Source organism: Anomaloglossus baeobatrachus, unplaced genomic scaffold, assembly GCF_048569485.1.
Source record: "Anomaloglossus baeobatrachus isolate aAnoBae1 unplaced genomic scaffold, aAnoBae1.hap1 Scaffold_86, whole genome shotgun sequence".
NCBI lineage: Eukaryota > Metazoa > Chordata > Amphibia > Anura > Aromobatidae > Anomaloglossus > Anomaloglossus baeobatrachus.
Window position 1 is genome coordinate 228,262 of NW_027445250.1, and position 16,739 is coordinate 245,000.

Consider the following 16,739-nt stretch of genomic DNA (forward strand, 5'->3'; position numbering starts at 1 on the left):
AGAGTCTATGAGAGCCTGCATGTGCTGCAGTTTTGTGGTGAGGTGTGGCCGGAGACTTCTCAGCAGAGTCTATGAGAGCTCGGATGTGCTGCAGTTTTGTGGTGAGGTGTGGCCGGAGACTTCTCAGCAGAGTCTATGAGAGCTCGGATGTGCTGCAGTTTTGTGGTGAGGTGTGGCCGGAGACTTCTCAGCAGAGTCTATGAGAGCTCGCATGTGCTGCAGTTTTGTGGTGAGGTGTGGCTGGAGACTTCTCAGCAGAGTCTATGAGAGCTCGGATGTGCTGCAGTTTTGTGGTGAGGTGTGGCCGGAGACTTCTCAGCAGAGTCTATGAGAGCTCGGATGTGCTGCAGTTTTGTGGTGAGGTGTGGCCGGAGACTTCTCAGCAGAGTCTATGAGAGCTCGGATGTGCTGCAGTTTTGTGGTGAGGTGTGGCCGGAGACTTCTCAGCAGAGTCTATGAGAGCCTGCATGTGCTGCAGTTTTGTGGTGAGGTGTGGCTGGAGACTTCTCAGCAGAGTCTATGAGAGCCTGCATGTGCTGCAGTTTTGTGGTGAGGTGTGGCTGGAGACTTCTCAGCAGAGTCTATGAGAGCCTGCATGTGCTGCAGTTTTGTGGTGAGGTGTGGCCGGAGACTTCTCAGCAGAGTCTATGAGAGCCTGCATGTGCTGCAGTTTTGTGGTGAGGTGTGGCTGGAGACTTCTCAGCAGAGTCTATGAGAGCCTGCATGTGCTGCAGTTTTGTGGTGAGGTGTGGCTGGAGACTTCTCAGCAGAGTCTATGAGAGCCTGCATGTGCTGCAGTTTTGTGGTGAGGTGTGGCCGGAGACTTCTCAGCAGAGTCTATGAGAGCCTGCATGTGCTGCAGTTTTGTGGTGAGGTGTGGCTGGAGACTTCTCGGCAGTCTATGAGAGCCTGCATGTGCTGCAGTTTGTCACACATGGCAGCCTGGTCATTCTTCGCTTTCTTGTCGCAGTTTTATCACTTTCTATCCTGACAATACATGAAGGCACAAGCAACAAAAAAAGCAACAAAAACGCGTTTTTGCCATTTCCTGCTGCAAGTCGGTTGCGATTGGTTGTAGGTCGGTTGCGATTGGTTGTAGGTCGGTTGCGATTGGTTGTAGGTCGGTTGCGATTGGTTGTAGGTCGGTTGCGATTGGTTGTAGGTCGGTTGCAGTCTGGCGCTTGTAGCATTATATCTGATAAAACCGAAGACAAAGAATCCGGCTGATAACAGGGAGCAGTTGCAGCGGTCACCTGATTGTGGCTTCTTCAGTCCGCTCAGCATTTTGCGCCTACTCAGCACGTGATATAAAGATCACGTGACAGGAAATGCAAAGCAGACTACGACTCCCAGGATGCTTCACGCTGCAGTCATGTGATTGCAGCGGTCACGTGTCCGAAGAACAACAGCAAAGCCGGGGACAGCGAGGTGAGAGACCGGACCCCAATATATATATATACACCCCCCACCCCAGAGAGACCGGACCCCGATATATATATACACCCCCCACCCCAGAGAGACCGGACCCCGATATATATATACACCCCCCCACCCCAGAGAGACCGGACCCCGATATATATATACACCCCCCACCCCAGAGAGACCGGACCCCGATATATATATACACCCCCCCACCCCAGAGAGACCGGACCCCGATATATATATACACCCCCCCCACCCCAGAGAGACCGGACCCCAATATATATATACACCCCCCCCACCCCAGAGAGACCGGACCCCAATATATATATACACCCCCCACCCCAGAGAGACCGGACCCCGATATATATATACACCCCCCACCCCAGAGAGACCGGACCCCGATATATATATACACCCCCCACCCCAGAGAGACCGGACCCCGATATATATATACACCCCCCCACCCCAGAGAGACCGGACCCCGATATATATATACACCCCCCACCCCAGAGAGACCAGACCCCGGTATATATATACACCCCCCACCACAGAGAGACCGGACCCCAATATATATATATACACCTCACACCCCAGAGAGACCGGACCCCAATATATATATATACACCCCCCACCCCAGAGAGACCGGACCCCAATATATATATATATATACACCCCCCACCCCAGAGAGACCGGACCCCGATATATATATATACACCCCCCACCCCAGAGAGACCGGACCCCGATATATATATATACACCCCCCACCCCAGAGAGACCGGACCCCGATATATATATATACACCCCCCACCCCAGAGAGACCGGACCCCGATATATATATATACACCCCCCACCCCAGAGAGACCGGACCCCGATATATATATACACCCCCCACCCCAGAGAGACCGGACCCCGATATATATATATACACCCCCCACCCCAGAGAGACCGGACCCCGATATATATATACACCCCCCCACCCCAGAGAGACCGGACCCCGATATATATATACACCCCCCACCCCAGAGAGACCGAACCCCGATATATATATATACACCCCCCACCCCAGAGAGACCGGACCCCGATATATATATATACACCCCCCAGCCCAGAGAGACCGGACCCCGATATATATATATACACCCCCCAGCCCAGAGAGACCGGACCCCGATATATATATACACCCCCCACCCCAGAGAGACCGGACCCCGATATATATATACACCCCCCCACCCCAGAGAGACCGGACCCCGATATATATATACACCCCCCCACCCCAGAGAGACCGGACCCCGATATATATATACACCCCCCACCCCAGAGAGACCGGACCCCGATATATATATACACCCCCCACCCCAGAGAGACCGGACCCCGATATATATATACACCCCCCACCCCAGAGAGACCGGACCCCGATATATATATACACCCCCCACCCCAGAGAGACCGGACCCCGATATATATATACACCCCCCACCCCAGAGAGACCGGACCCCAATATATATATATACACCCCCCACCCCAGAGAGACCGGACCCCAATATATATATATACACCTCACACCCCAGAGAGACCGGACCCCAATATATATATATACACCTCACACCCCAGAGAGACCGGACCCCAATATATATATATATACACCTCACACCCAGAGAGACCGGACCCCAATATATATATACACACCCCAGCCCAGAGAGACCGGACCCCAATATATATATACACCCCCCCACCCCAGAGAGACCGGACCCCGATATATATATATATACACCCCCCACCCCAGAGAGACCGGACCCCGATATATATATATATACACCCCCCACCCCAGAGAGACCGGACCCCAATATATATATACACCCCCCACCCCAGAGAGACCGGACCCCAATATATATATACACCCCCCACCCCAGAGAGACCGGACCCCGATATATATATACACCCCCCAGCCCAGAGAGACCGGACCCCGATATATATATACACCCCCCACCCCAGAGAGACCGGACCCCAATATATATACACCCCCCACCCCAGAGAGACCGGACCCCAATATATATACACCCCCCACCCCAGAGAGACCGGACCCCAATATATATATACACCCCCCACCCCAGAGAGACCGGACCCCGATATATATATACACCCCCCAGCCCAGAGAGACCGGACCCCGATATATATATACACCCCCCACCCCAGAGAGACCGGACCCCGATATATATATACACCCCCCACCCCAGAGAGACCGGACCCCGATATATATATATATATATATATATATATATACACCTCACACCCCAGAGAGACCGGACCCCGATATATATATACACCCCCCACCCCAGAGAGACCGGACCCCGATATATATATATATATATATACACCTCACACCCCAGAGAGACCGGACCCCGATATATATATACACCCCCCACCCCAGAGAGACCGGACCCCGATATATATATATATATATATATATATACACCTCACACCCCAGAGAGACCGGACCCCGATATATATATATACACCCCCCAGCCCAGAGAGACCGGACCCCGATATATATATATATACACCCCCCACCCCAGAGAGACCGGACCCCAATATATATATATATACACCTCACACCCCAGAGAGACCGGACCCCAATATATATATACACCCCCCAGCCCAGAGAGACCGGACCCCGATATATATATATACACCCCCCACCCCAGAGAGACCGGACCCCGATATATATATACACCCCCCAGCCCAGAGAGACCGGACCCCGATATATATATATACACCCCCCACCCCAGAGAGACCGGACCCCGATATATATATACACCTCACACCCCAGAGAGACCGGACCCCGATATATATATACACCCCCCAACCCAGAGAGACCGGACCCCGATATATATATATATATATATATATATATATATATATATATATATATATATATATATATATATATATATATATATATATATATATATATATATATATATATATATATATATATATATATACACCTCACACCCCAGAGAGACCGGACCCCGATATATATATACACCCCCCAGCCCAGAGAGACCGGACCCCGATATATATATATATATATACACCCCCCCACCACAGAGAGACCGGACCCCGATATATATATATACCCCCCACCCCAGAGAGACCGGACCCCGATATATATATATATACACCCCCCCACCCCAGAGAGACCGGACCCCGATATATATACACCCCCCACCCCAGAGAGACCGGACCCCGATATATATATATATACACCTCACACCCCAGAGAGACCGGACCCCGATATATATATACACCTCACACCCCAGAGAGACCGGACCCCGATATATATATACACCCCCCAGCCCAGAGAGACCGGACCCCAATATATATATATATACACCTCACACCCCAGAGAGACCGGACCCCAATATATATATATACACCCCCCACCCCAGAGAGACCGGACCCCGATATATATATACACCCCCCACCCCAGAGAGACCGGACCCCGGTATATATATACACCCCCCACCCCAGAGAGACCGGACCCCGATATATATATATATATACACCTCACACCCCAGAGAGACCGGACCCCGATATATATATACACCCCCCACCCCAGAGAGACCGGACCCCGATATATATATATATACACCCCCCACCCCAGAGAGACCGGACCCCGATATATATATATATATATACACCCCCCAGCCCAGAGAGACCGGACCCCGATATATATATACACCCCCCCACCCCAGAGAGACCGGACCCCGATATATATATACACCTCACACCCCAGAGAGACCGGACCCCGATATATATATATATACACCTCACACCCCAGAGAGACCGGACCCCGATATATATATACACCTCACACCCCAGAGAGACCGGACCCCGATATATATACACCCCCCACCCCAGAGAGACCGGACCCCGATATATATATACACCCCCCACCCCAGAGAGACCGGACCCCGATATATATATACACCCCCCACCCCAGAGAGACCGGACCCCGATATATATATATACCCCCCACCCCAGAGAGACCGGACCCCGATATATATATATATACCCCCCACCCCAGAGAGACCGGACCCCGATATATATATATACACCCCCCACCCCAGAGAGACCGGACCCCGATATATATATATACACCCCCCACCCCAGAGAGACTGGACCCCGATATATATATATATACACCCCCCACCCCAGAGAGACCGGACCCCGATATATATATATACACCCCCCACCCCAGAGAGACCGGACCCCGATATATATATATATATATACACCCCCCACCACAGAGAGACCGGACCCCAATATATATATATACACCCCCCACCCCAGAGAGACCGGACCCCAATATATATATACACCCCCCACCCCAGAGAGACCGGACCCCAATATATATATACACCTCACACCCCAGAGAGACCGGACCCCAATATATATACACCCCCCACCCCAGAGAGACTGGACCCCGATATATATATACACCCCCCACCCCAGAGAGACTGGACCCCGATATATATATATATATACACCCCCCCCCCCCAAAGCGTGACTGGACCCTGATAGATATATATGTGTGTGTGTATATATATACAGGGTCATTCCGTGGCAAGTGGACCAGTGGTCCCCACTCGACGTTCTCAGATTTTGCTGTAAATGTATAAGGATGTACATGTAGGTTTGAAAAGAGGTTGTGTAAATTTTTAGGGCCAGATCTCATACATTGGGCAGTGTTGACCTTTCACTGGAGGCCCCCCCCGAGGCTGCGGCTTCAGCTAAGAGGATTGTGCACACTTTGGCACATGGCCATTAGAGTGCTATACTGGCTATGATGCTGACATTTGGCATACTAGCTCAACGTTTGCTGCTAAACGCGATAAAACTATTACCGGCTATGACAAAACAATATTTCAGCCGCAATTTTGTGTGAAAGTAGCTTGTAAAACGCCTCGCATAAAATTTATGCCAAACTTTGCCCATATATAACTCCAGACCAAAACCCAATAGTAACTGGTGCTTTGCCCTGTACAACAAACACCTACATGACTGTGCATTTCTGCAATATCACGGGCACAGCATATGTATTTGTGGAAATATTCACACCCACAGATGATGACAAACTTTAAAAGAAATGAATTTTACCTATTTTTAGGTCAAATTTCCCAAAAAGGGTCCCCCTAAAATCTATTAATTCTGTTATCATTATAAAGAGCACATTTTTCTCTACAAGGATCATTGGGGTTTTTTTTGGAGTCTCTCCATTTAAGAAAAGAAAAATGCCCTGAACCTGGTGTTATTTATTAATCCGCAATGAATGGTGACTGCACTATTCAAACCCTTGCGTTGGTCCATGGGGGCTATACCACAACCAATTCCCTAAGAATTGCTATTATAATCCTATTAAGAATTGTAATAATGCTTTCGAGAATTGGCAGCCCCATCGCCTAGGAGCCATGGCCGATAGCCGTGCAAGGCCAGCCGCGGGCGGTCTCTTTATCGCAGGTTCCGGGGCCTGAGGGTGGGGGTCTTTGCCTAGGATCCCAAGCCTAATATTGGGGATCTTTTATTGGTTCCTAAGACATAATGTTCAGTGTAAGTGGTCTGGAATTATTGCTGAATTTGCTGTATTGTCGGCCATTGCTGCTGCAGCTGGTGCTGGAATTGTTGCTGAATTTGCTGTATTGTCGGCCATTGCTGCTGCAGCTGGTGCTGGAATTATTGCTGAATTTGCTGTATTGTCGGCCATTGCTGCTGCAGCTGGTGCTGGAATTGATTGCTGAATTTGCTGTATTGTCGGCCATTGCTGCTGCAGCTGGTGCTGGAATTATTGCTGAATTTGCTGTATTGTCGGCCATTGCTGCTGCAGCTGGTGCTGGAATTGTTGCTGAATTTGCTGTATTGTCGGCCATTGCTGCTGCAGCTGGTGCTGGAATTATTGCTGAATTTGCTGTATTGTCGGCCATTGCTGCTGCAGCTGGTGCTGGAATTGTTGCTGAATTTGCTGTATTGTCGGCCATTGCTGCTGGCTGGTGCTGGAATTGTTGCTGAATTTGCTGTATTGTCGGCCATTGCTGCTGCAGCTGGTGCTGGAATTGTTGCTGAATTTGCTGTATTGTCGGCCATTGCTGCTGCAGCTGGTGCTGGAATTGTTGCTGAATTTGCTGTATTGTCGGCCATTGCTGCTGCAGCTGGTGCTGGAATTGTTGCTGAATTTGCTGTATTGTCGGCCATTGCTGCTGCAGCTGGTGCTGGAATTGTTGCTGAATTTGCTGTATTGTCGGCCATTGCTGCTGCAGCTGGTGCTGGAATTGTTGCTGAATTTGCTGTATTGTCGGCCATTGCTGCTGCAGCTGGTGCTGGAATTGTTGCTGAATTTGCTGTATTGTCGGCCATTGCTGCTGCAGCTGGTGCTGGAATTGTTGCTGAATTTGCTGTATTGTCGGCCATTGCTGCTGCAGCTGGTGCTGGAATTGTTGCTGAATTTGCTGTATTGTCGGCCATTGCTGCTGCAGCTGGTGCTGGAATTGGAATTTGCTGTATTGTCGGCCATTGCTGCTGCAGCTGGTGCTGGAATTATTGCTGAATTTGCTGTATTGTCGGCCATTGCTGCTGCAGCTGGTGCTGGAATTATTGCTGAATTTGCTGTATTGTCGGCCATTGCTGCTGCAGCTGGTGCTGGAATTGTTGCTGAATTTGCTGTATTGTCGGCCATTGCTGCTGCAGCTGGTGCTGGAATTGTTGCTGAATTTGCTGTATTGTCGGCCATTGCTGCTGCAGCTGGTGCTGGAATTATTGCTGAATTTGCTGTATTGTCGGCCATTGCTGCTGCAGCTGGTGCTGGAATTGCTGCTGAATTTGCTGTATTGTCGGCCATTGCTGCTGCAGCTGGTGCTGGAATTGTTGCTGAATTTGCTGTATTGTCGGCCATTGCTGTTGCAGCTGGTGCTGGAATTGTTGCTGAATTTGCTGTATTGTCGGCCATTGCTGCTGCAGCTGGTGCTGGAATTGTTGCTGAATTTGCTGTATTGTCGGCCATTGCTGCTGCAGCTGGTGCTGGAATTGTTGCTGAATTTGTTGTATTGTCGGCCATTGCTGCTGCAGCTGGTGCTGGAATTGTTGCTGAATTTGCTGTATTGTCGGCCATTGCTGCTGCAGCTGGTGCTGGAATTGTTGCTGAATTTGCTGTATTGTCGGCCATTGCTGTTGCAGCTGGTGCTGGAATTGTTGCTGAATTTGCTGTATTGTCGGCCATTGCTGCTGCAGCTGGTGCTGGAATTGTTGCTGAATTTGCTGTATTGTCGGCCATTGCTGCTGCAGCTGGTGCTGGAATTGATTGCTGAATTTGCTGTATTGTCGGCCATTGCTGCTGCAGCTGGTGCTGGAATTGTTGCTGAATTTGCTGTATTGTCGGCCATTGCTGCTGCAGCTGGTGCTGGAATTGTTGCTGAATTTGCTGTATTGTCGGCCATTGCTGCTGCAGCTGGTGCTGGAATTGTTGCTGAATTTGCTGTATTGTCGGCCATTGCTGCTGCAGCTGGTGCTGGAATTGTTGCTGAATTTGCTGTATTGTCGGCCATTGCTGCTGCAGCTGGTGCTGGAATTGTTGCTGAATTTGCTGTATTGTCGGCCATTGCTGCTGCAGCTGGTGCTGGAATTGTTGCTGAATTTGCTGTATTGTCGGCCATTGCTGCTGCAGCTGGTGCTGGAATTGTTGCTGAATTTGCTGTATTGTCGGCCATTGCTGCTGCAGCTGGTGCTGGAATTGTTGCTGAATTTGCTGTATTGTCGGCCATTGCTGCTGCAGCTGGTGCTGGAATTGTTGCTGAATTTGCTGTATTGTCGGCCATTGCTGCTGCAGCTGGTGCTGGAATTGTTGCTGAATTTGCTGTATTGTCGGCCATTGCTGCTGCAGCTGGTGCTGGAATTGTTGCTGAATTTGCTGTATTGTCGGCCATTGCTGCTGCAGCTGGTGCTGGAATTGTTGCTGAATTTGCTGTATTGTCGGCCATTGCTGCTGCAGCTGGTGCTGGAATTGTTGCTGAATTTGCTGTATTGTCGGCCATTGCTGCTGCAGCTGGTGCTGGAATTGTTGCTGAATTTGCTGTATTGTCGGCCATTGCTGCAGCTGGTGCTGGAATTGTTGCTGAATTTGCTGTATTGTCGGCCATTGCTGCTGCAGCTGGTGCTGGAATTGTTGCTGAATTTGCTGTATTGTCGGCCATTGCTGCTGCAGCTGGTGCTGGAATTGTTGCTGAATTTGCTGTATTGTCGGCCATTGCTGCTGCAGCTGGTGCTGGAATTGTTGCTGAATTTGCTGTATTGTCGGCCATTGCTGCTGCAGCTGGTGCTGGAATTGTTGCTGAATTTGCTGTATTGTCGGCCATTGCTGCTGCAGCTGGTGCTGGAATTGTTGCTGAATTTGCTGTATTGTCGGCCATTGCTGCTGCAGCTGGTGCTGGAATTGTTGCTGAATTTGCTGTATTGTCGGCCATTGCTGCTGCAGCTGGTGCTGGAATTGTTGCTGAATTTGCTGTATTGTCGGCCATTGCTGCTGCAGCTGGTGCTGGAATTGTTGCTGAATTTGCTGTATTGTCGGCCATTGCTGCTGCAGCTGGGGCTGGAATTATTGCTGAATTTGCTGTATTGTCGGCCATTGCTGCTGCAGCTGGTGCTGGAATTGTTGCTGAATTTGCTGTATTGTCGGCCATTGCTGCTGCAGCTGGTGCTGGAATTGTTGCTGAATTTGCTGTATTGTCGGCCATTGCTGCTGCAGCTGGGGCTGGAATTGTTGCTGAATTTGCTGTATTGTCGGCCATTGCTGCTGCAGCTGGTGCTGGAATTGTTGCTGAATTTGCTGTATTGTCGGCCATTGCTGCTGCAGCTGGGGCTGGAATTGTTGCTGAATTTGCTGTATTGTCGGCCATTGCTGCTGCAGCTGGTGCTGGAATTGTTGCTGAATTTGCTGTATTGTCGGCCATTGCTGTTGCAGCTGGTGCTGGAATTGTTGCTGAATTTGCTGTATTGTCGGCCATTGCTGCTGCAGCTGGTGCTGGAATTATTGCTGAATTTGCTGTATTGTCGGCCATTGCTGCTGCAGCTGGTGCTGGAATTGTTGCTGAATTTGCTGTATTGTCGGCCATTGCTGCTGCAGCTGGTGCTGGACTTGTTGCTGAATTTGCTGTATTGTCGGCCATTGCTGCTGCAGCTGGTGCTGGAATTGTTGCTGAATTTGCTGTATTGTCGGCCATTGCTGCTGCAGCTGGTGCTGGAATTGTTGCTGAATTTGCTGTATTGTCGGCCATTGCTGCTGCAGCTGGTGCTGGAATTGTTGCTGAATTTGCTGTATTGTCGGCCATTGCTGCTGCAGCTGGTGCTGGAATTGTTGCTGAATTTGCTGTATTGTCGGCCATTGCTGCTGCAGCTGGTGCTGGAATTGTTGCTGAATTTGCTGTATTGTCGGCCATTGCTGCTGCAGCTGGTGCTGGAATTGTTGCTGAATTTGCTGTATTGTCGGCCATTGCTGCTGCAGCTGGTGCTGGAATTGTTGCTGAATTTGCTGTATTGTCGGCCATTGCTGCTGCAGCTGGTGCTGGAATTGTTGCTGAATTTGCTGTATTGTCGGCCATTGCTGCTGCAGCTGGTGCTGGAATTGTTGCTGAATTTGCTGTATTGTCGGCCATTGCTGCTGCAGCTGGTGCTGGAATTGTTGCTGAATTTGCTGTATTGTCGGCCATTGCTGCTGCAGCTGGTGCTGGAATTGTTGCTTGAATTTGCTGTATTGTCGGCCATTGCTGCTGCAGCTGGTGCTGGAATTGTTGCTGAATTTGCTGTATTGTCGGCCATTGCTGCTGCAGCTGGTGCTGGAATTGTTGCTGAATTTGCTGTATTGTCGGCCATTGCTGCTGCAGCTGGTGCTGGGAATTGTTGCTGAATTTGCTGTATTGTCGGCCATTGCTGCTGCAGCTGGTGCTGGAATTGTTGCTGAATTTGCTGTATTGTCGGCCATTGCTGCTGCAGCTGGTGCTGGAATTGTTGCTGAATTTGCTGTATTGTCGGCCATTGCTGCTGCAGCTGGTGCTGGAATTGTTGCTGAATTTGCTGTATTGTCGGCCATTGCTGCTGCAGCTGGTGCTGGAATTGTTGCTGGAATTTGCTGTATTGTCGGCCATTGCTGCTGCAGCTGGTGCTGGAATTGTTGCTGAATTTGCTGTATTGTCGGCCATTGCTGCTGCAGCTGGTGCTGGGAATTGTTGCTGAATTTGCTGTATTGTCGGCCATTGCTGCTGCAGCTGGTGCTGGAATTGTTGCTGAATTTGCTGTATTGTCGGCCATTGCTGCTGCAGCTGGTGCTGGAATTGTTGCTGAATTTGCTGTATTGTCGGCCATTGCTGCTGCAGCTGGTGCTGGAATTGTTGCTGAATTTGCTGTATTGTCGGCCATTGCTGCTGCAGCTGGTGCTGGAATTGTTGCTGAATTTGCTGTATTGTCGGCCATTGCTGCTGCAGCTGGTGCTGGAATTGTTGCTGAATTTGCTGTATTGTCGGCCATTGCTGCTGCAGCTGGTGCTGGAATTGTTGCTGAATTTGCTGTATTGTCGGCCATTGCTGCTGCAGCTGGTGCTGGAATTGTTGCTGAATTTGCTGTATTGTCGGCCATTGCTGCTGCAGCTGGTGCTGGAATTGTTGCTGAATTTGCTGTATTGTCGGCCATTGCTGCTGCAGCTGGTGCTGGAATTGTTGCTGAATTTGCTGTATTGTCGGCCATTGCTGCTGCAGCTGGTGCTGGAATTATTGCTGAATTTGCTGTATTGTCGGCCATTGCTGCTGCAGCTGGTGCTGGAATTATTGCTGAATTTGCTGTATTGTCGGCCATTGCTGCTGCAGCTGGTGCTGGAATTATTGCTGAATTTGCTGTATTGTCGGCCATTGCTGCTGCAGCTGGTGCTGGAACTGTTGCTGAATTTGCTGTATTGTCGGCCATTGCTGCTGCAGCTGGTGCTGGAATTATTGCTGAATTTGCTGTATTGTCGGCCATTGCTGCTGCAGCTGGTGCTGGAATTGTTGCTGAATTTGCTGTATTGTCGGCCATTGCTGCTGCAGCTGGTGCTGGAATTGTTGCTGAATTTGCTGTATTGTCGGCCATTGCTGCTGCAGCTGGTGCTGGAATTGTTGCTGAATTTGCTGTATTGTCGGCCATTGCTGCTGCAGCTGGTGCTGGAATTGTTGCTGAATTTGCTGTATTGTCGGCCATTGCTGCTGCAGCTGGTGCTGGAATTGTTGCTGAATTTGCTGTATTGTCGGCCATTGCTGCTGCAGCTGGTGCTGGAATTGTTGCTGAATTTGCTGTATTGTCGGCCATTGCTGCTGCAGCTGGTGCTGGAATTATTGCTGAATTTGCTGTATTGTCGGCCATTGCTGCTGCAGCTGGTGCTGGAATTGTTGCTGAATTTGCTGTATTGTCGGCCATTGCTGCTGCAGCTGGTGCTGGAATTATTGCTGAATTTGCTGTATTGTCGGCCATTGCTGCTGCAGCTGGTGCTGGAATAGTTGCTGAATTTGCTGTATTGTCGGCCATTGCTGCTGCAGCTGGTGCTGGAATAGTTGCTGAATTTGCTGTATTGTCGGCCATTGCTGCTGCAGCTGGTGCTGGAATTGTTGCTGAATTTGCTGTATTGTCGGCCATTGCTGCTGCAGCTGGTGCTGGAATTGTTGCTGAATTTGCTGTATTGTCGGCCATTGCTGCTGCAGCTGGTGCTGGAATTGTTGCTGAATTTGCTGTATTGTCGGCCATTGCTGCTGCAGCTGGTGCTGGAATTGTTGCTGAATTTGCTGTATTGTCGGCCATTGCTGCTGCAGCTGGTGCTGGAATTATTGCTGAATTTGCTGTATTGTCGGCCATTGCTGCTGCAGCTGGTGCTGGAATAGTTGCTGAATTTGCTGTATTGTCGGCCATTGCTGCTGGTGCTGGAATTGTTGCTGAATTTGCTGTATTGTCGGCCATTGCTGCTGCAGCTGGTGCTGGAATTATTCTGAATTTGCTGTATTGTCGGCCATTGCTGCTGCAGCTGGTGCTGGAATTATTGCTGAATTTGCTGTATTGTCGGCCATTGCTGCTGCAGCTGGTGCTGGAATTGTTGCTGAATTTGCTGTATTGTCGGCCATTGCTGCTGCAGCTGGTGCTGGAATTGTTGCTGAATTTGCTGTATTGTCGGCCATTGCTGCTGCAGCTGGTGCTGGAATTGTTGCTGAATTTGCTGTATTGTCGGCCATTGCTGCTGCAGCTGGTGCTGGAATTGTTGCTGAATTTGCTGTATTGTCGGCCATTGCTGCTGCAGCTGGTGCTGGAATTGTTGCTGAATTTGCTGTATTGTCGGCCATTGCTGCTGCAGCTGGTGCTGGAATTGTTGCTGAATTTGCTGTATTGTCGGCCATTGCTGCTGCAGCTGGTGCTGGAATTGTTGCTGAATTTGCTGTATTGTCGGCCATTGCTGTTGCAGCTGGTGCTGGAATTGTTGCTGAATTTGCTGTATTGTCGGCCATTGCTGCTGCAGCTGGTGCTGGAATTGTTGCTGAATTTGCTGTATTGTCGGCCATTGCTGCTGCAGCTGGTGCTGGAATTATTGCTGAATTTGCTGTATTGTCGGCCATTGCTGCTGCAGCTGGTGCTGGAATTATTGCTGAATTTGCTGTATTGTCGGCCATTGCTGCTGCAGCTGGTGCTGGAATTGTTGCTGAATTTGCTGTATTGTCGGCCATTGCTGCTGCAGCTGGGGCTGGAATTGTTGCTGAATTTGCTGTATTGTCGGCCATTGCTGCTGCAGCTGGTGCTGGAATTATTGCTGAATTTGCTGTATTGTCGGCCATTGCTGCTGCAGCTGGTGCTGGAATTGTTGCTGAATTTGCTGTATTGTCGGCCATTGCTGCTGCAGCTGGTGCTGGGAATTATTGCTGAATTTGCTGTATTGTCGGCCATTGCCTGCTGCAGCTGGTGCTGGAATTGTTGCTGAATTTGCTGTATTGTCGGCCATTGCTGCTGCTGCTGCTGGTGCTGGAATTGTTGCTGAATTTGCTGTATTGTCGGCCATTGCTGCTGCAGCTGGTGCTGGAATTGTTGCTGAATTTGCTGTATTGTCGGCCATTGCTGCTGCAGCTGGTGCTGGAATTGTTGCTGAATTTGCTGTATTGTCGGCCATTGCTGCTGCAGCTGGTGCTGGAATTATTGCTGAATTTGCTGTATTGTCGGCCATTGCTGGTGCTGGAATTGTTGCTGAATTTGCTGTATTGTCGGCCATTGCTGCTGCAGCTGGTGCTGGAATTGCTGCTGAATTTGCTGTATTGTCGGCCATTGCTGCTGCAGCTGGTGCTGGAATTGCTGCTGAATTTGCTGTATTGTCGGCCATTGCTGCTGCAGCTGGTGCTGGAATTGTTGCTGAATTTGCTGTATTGTCGGCCATTGCTGCTGCAGCTGGTGCTGGAATTGCTGCTGAATTTGCTGTATTGTCGGCCATTGCTGCTGCAGCTGGTGCTGGAATTGCTGCTGAATTTGCTGTATTGTCGGCCATTGCTGCTGCAGCTGGTGCTGGAATTGTTGCTGAATTTGCTGTATTGTCGGCCATTGCTGCTGCAGCTGGTGCTGGAATTGTTGCTGAATTTGCTGTATTGTCGGCCATTGCTGCTGCAGCTGGTGCTGGAATTGCTGCTGAATTTGCTGTATTGTCGGCCATTGCTGCTGCAGCTGGTGCTGGAATTGTTGCTGAATTTGCTGTATTGTCGGCCATTGCTGCTGCAGCTGGTGCTGGAATTGCTGCTGAATTTGCTGTATTGTCGGCCATTGCTGCTGCAGCTGGTGCTGGAATTGTTGCTGAATTTGCTGTATTGTCGGCCATTGCTGCTGCAGCTGGTGCTGGAATTGCTGCTGAATTTGCTGTATTGTCGGCCATTGCTGCTGCAGCTGGTGCTGGAATTGTTGCTGAATTTGCTGTATTGTCGGCCATTGCTGCTGCAGCTGGTGCTGGAATTGTTGCTGAATTTGCTGTATTGTCGGCCATTGCTGCTGCAGCTGGTGCTGGAATTGTTGCTGAATTTGCTGTATTGTCGGCCATTGCTGCTGCAGCTGGTGCTGGAATTGTTGCTGAATTTGCTGTATTGTCGGCCATTGCTGCTGCAGCTGGTGCTGGAATTGTTGCTGAATTTGCTGTATTGTCGGCCATTGCTGCTGCAGCTGGTGCTGGAATTGTTGCTGAATTTGCTGTATTGTCGGCCATTGCTGCTGCAGCTGGTGCTGGAATTGTTGCTGAATTTGCTGTATTGTCGGCCATTGCTGCTGCAGCTGGTGCTGGAATTATTGCTGAATTTGCTGTATTGTCGGCCATTGCTGCTGCAGCTGGTGCTGGAATTGTTGCTGAATTTGCTGTATTGTCGGCCATTGCTGCTGCAGCTGGGGCTGGAATTGTTGCTGAATTTGCTGTATTGTCGGCCATTGCTGCTGCAGCTGGTGCTGGAATTATTGCTGAATTTGCTGTATTGTCGGCCATTGCTGCTGCAGCTGGTGCTGGAATTGCTGCTGAATTTGCTGTATTGTCGGCCATTGCTGCTGCAGCTGGTGCTGGAATAGTTGCTGAATTTGCTGTATTGTCGCCATTGCTGCTGCAGCTGGTGCTGGAATAGTTGCTGAATTTGCTGTATTGTCGGCCATTGCTGCTGCAGCTGGTGCTGGAATTGTTGCTGAATTTGCTGTATTGTCGGCCATTGCTGCTGCAGCTGGTGCTGGAATAGTTGCTGAATTTGCTGTATTGTCGGCCATTGCTGCTGCAGCTGGTGCTGGAATTGTTGCTGAATTTGCTGTATTGTCGGCCATTGCTGCTGCAGCTGGTGCTGGAATTGTTGCTGAATTTGCTGTATTGTCGGCCATTGCTGCTGCAGCTGGTGCTGGAATTATTGCTGAATTTGCTGTATTGTCGGCCATTGCTGCTGCAGCTGGTGCTGGAATTATTGCTGAATTTGCTGTATTGTCGGCCATTGCTGCTGCAGCTGGTGCTGGAATTGTTGCTGAATTTGCTGTATTGTCGGCCATTGCTGCTGCAGCTGGTGCTGGAATAGTTGCTGAATTTGCTGTATTGTCGGCCATTGCTGCTGCAGCTGGTGCTGGAATAGTTGCTGAATTTGCTGTATTGTCGGCCATTGCTGCTGCAGCTGGTGCTGGAATTGTTGCTGAATTTGCTGTATTGTCGGCCATTGCTGCTGCAGCTGGTGCTGGAATTATTGCTGAATTTGCTGTATTGTCGGCCATTGCTGCTGCAG

At 50.0% G+C, this 16,739-nt stretch overlaps 1 protein-coding gene across 1 annotated transcript in view; it reads left to right on the forward strand.

The window, feature by feature from the left end:
* Positions 1 to 1,342: 1,342 nt before the first annotated feature.
* SLC38A7 (solute carrier family 38 member 7) overlaps positions 1,343 to 16,739 on the forward strand; it is a 43,413-nt gene continuing 28,016 nt past the window's right edge. The window contains exon 1 of the mRNA XM_075333544.1: positions 1,343 to 1,428. The gene's annotated coding sequence lies outside the window, so the exon portion shown is untranslated. The remainder of the gene's footprint in view (positions 1,429 to 16,739) is intronic.